A 3463-nucleotide genomic window follows, 5' to 3' on the forward strand; every position below is an offset into this window, starting at 1 on the left:
GGGGGGGGTCGCATTTTATCTTCTCTTTCACGCACGCCATGCTGCCTCGCGCACCACCTCGCAAACAACTTGACCGGCCTGTTGCCCCTATGCAGTAAGCCTATTTCGACGTTGTCAAGCGAGGAATGAGTATCGTTGTCTCTTTGAAGAATACTCGGTGAGATGTGCTCAAGAAAGAGGTAGGTAGGTAGGGTGTAGAAATATGCAGTAAAAAGAAAAGAAACACTTGTGGGATAATTGCCTGATAGTGACCGTCGTGAAAGAGAAGAGAAGACGAAAAGAAGTGGAAAGGCAGTGAGTGTCAGTGAGCAAGGTCGACGACCCGCGGTACCGACACGGAAGACTCCAGCCCCTGTCCCGGCCAGTGACTGCTTAAGTTAGAAAGAAAGTATGCCCTGCGAGGCTTGTGTTCTTTCTTTGTAGACTTGCAGGCCTACATCTGTGATGGGGACGGGCCTCCACTCCACACGCCAAACTGCATATAGAATGTCTATCCACGTCCCGGCTTGCCCCGGACAGTGGTAGGTTTGCCCAGAGAACTGAAGACTGGATCCGAGTCCCCATCCATTCCCCATTCGTGTGTGGTGGTTTGTGGTTTGTGGTTTATTGTGTTCCGTTTCCCCTCGTTCAGTTCGTCGAAACTCTTCAGCAGGGCCGCGCTACGGGGCTGAACAGCCTCCCACCAGGTACACACAGCCGACCAAAGAAGGTGACCAGATTTGTAAAACCCAAGACATTATCATCCAATGCAAAGCACTTAAAAGGTAAAGCAGTCAAAATACAGCCTACCTTAACTACAAGAATGAGGCTGCGCAGGCACGCACCCGGCCCAGGTACCTACCTGCTTCATGCCTTTTCTTTGAAGCGCGCACCCGAGAGTACATGGACGTTATTGTGGATCTGGGTGTCTGTAGAACGTTAACCAAAGTAGACGACACGGGGGGGAGGGAGCGCGGCAGACCCCGTAATTTGTTGTGGGTTGATGGGATCATCCCCATTCTGTTGGAATGGGTTCGTCAATAGCGTATAGCGTACCGTTTTGTTTCCTGCTAAAGAGAAAAAGAGAGGACCCACTTACCCGGGCAAAAAGAGGCAAAGCAGGGTAGGAGCAAACTGAATGAAATGGGGGAATGAATGGGCCAAAGTTGTGTCGAAAATTGCGTGTTGTGTGTTGAGTTGTAGGTAGGTGTGCTGGAACTGAGAAGGTGTGGTGTGCCATTGTAACGCCGGGGAAGTATTTCCCCCCCTTGATTGCGAGGCAGCATCATCGACATCGACGTCTCATTGAGTGCCATTGAGTGCCATTGAAGTCTGGCATTGCTCGTCTGGATGATGTGCTTCCGTTCCCCGGGTTACATTGTAGGCTCTCGATTCTCTTGTCGAGGGTTAGCAGATCCCGTCCTACCCATCACCCCTAGCCCGTTGCCCCCCCCCATCATCAATCCGTCATCCCCGTCCGTTGACCCTCGGGATCATGGAGACGTTATATCACATGATAATATCGGCGGTCCTGGGTTTAGCTTTTTGCTGCGCACACCACACAATCTCTGTCGCTTTAACCGCGCCAACCTGCGTTGGACAGGCCGTTTCCAAGCGCTTCTGGTTCCGACGTCCTGGATAATGCGTATAGGTAGGTATTCCGGTCGCAAAAAGGCAACCGTTACTGCGGCACACTGCGCCCACTGTTTCCAACCCCCAATGACAGGACCATTGAAAGCGCGATAGGAAACTGAGCTCCTGAGGTGACCATCGATGGTGTCCTCATGCCCGCCGATCCAGAATCGGGAAGGTGCGAGTTGCAGCTTTCGCTCCAGTGTCGAACCTGTGAGCTGGAAACTGGAAAGCAGTGGTCCCCATTGCGAATGGCGACAGAGGTGAGGGGTGTTTGGTGGGTTAAAAAAATAAAAAGAGTGGGAAGGGGAAAGGGTGGAAGGGAAATGGGGGGGTTGAGTGGACAGTTTCGGTCCGGGATGGCCAATAAACATAGCGACTGACTTGGTGAAAACTGGAGAAGGGACTTGGTGACTTCCACTTATGCAGTAACGCGATACGTGGGTACATGGTTCCTGGACTCCAGCCTGTCCAGATGGATCCAGAGCGGCACAGCATGAGCCGATCTCGTCGTGTACGTGTAGACGCCTGGGCGCATCCTTCCCTGCTGTGGTGAATCCTTCCTTCGGCGCGGCCATTCCCTTTTCTTGTGTGGTGTCTCTTGTTCCTGCGCGCAGGAGTTGATTCACTCATTGCGCTGCACTGCATCGCATTGGCAACGAGTAGCGATGCGATGAATGACCTCAGCCATGGCCATTGATCGCCAGTGAAGATCTGAACGGGAAACAATCGTCGACTACCTGTCGAACAAAAGGAAGGCCAGCAAACCCAAAAGACACCTGCAATGAGGGGGGTTTAGGGGGACGCCGGCATGAGCAAATGAGACGAATCTGTCCACCTCCTCCCTCCGCCCGTTCCTGCTGTGTCTCCATCACTTTCTCGGCTCAAGCCAAAAATGAAACCCCAGTCCCCTTCAGCCAACGGGCGTGCTTCTCGTGGACAGTGCAGGACAGTGTGTCCAGGCGCTCGGTAACCTTGGCCCTCAATATGGGAGTACTTCCCATAAGTGCAAACCTCTCGGGCACAACTCACAAGAGTTGCGCTTAATAAGACATCTGAACCCCATTGCCAACAAATACAAGTGTCCCAGCAAACTTTGGCAGCCTGGATTCTCAGTTTTGCATGGGAGTGAGATACCAGCAAGCTCAAGAACTCCCTCAAGCACATATCCTGTGAGCTCTCTCCTGGAGTGCTAGAGCTGTTTGCACTTTGAAGGGAGTATTCTTATAGCCGGTGCTAAGGATACCGAGCGCCTGGAAACACTGTCCTGCACTGTCCACGACCAAATCATCATGTGGTACGGCGTCGAGAGTCCGTCACTGCCCCTAGCGTGGTTTTCGGTTATTTTTTTTCTCGCTGTTTTTTGCTTTTTGTTCTCTTTTCCCCCCTTATCAGCACTGCGCGCAACCACTCCCCGGCCTCCTCGGAGCCTTTTCTTCTCAATCCCCTGACCCTCTCTCTCTTTCTCTCTCGCTCCGTCTCTCTCCACCGCCGCGAGCGCACCTCCAGTGGCATCACTGCACACCCGCACCGCTGGCAATGCATGAAAAAAGGGCTCCACGCCATGTTGAATGGCTGGTACCAGTCCACCAACAACCAAAGCCCACCACTGAGCGTTGCTGGCTGACTGGCTGTCACCGCTCACCTGAGCGGAGCGGAGCCTCTCAGGACCCGGAAGCTGCAGAAAGATATCTTTTCGGGTACCCTAGACGGACGACGAATACCTACTCAACCAACCTCGACACATCTCTTTTTCGGGATGCAGCTCATTAAGTTCTGACAGGTTGAGAAGAAGCCGGCGGAAGGACGGTCATAGGTGGTACTGTGGTTGCGAGCCAAAGTAAAACCCCCT

This window comes from Sordaria macrospora, chromosome 1, assembly GCF_033870435.1.
Source record: "Sordaria macrospora chromosome 1, complete sequence".
NCBI lineage: Eukaryota > Fungi > Ascomycota > Sordariomycetes > Sordariales > Sordariaceae > Sordaria > Sordaria macrospora.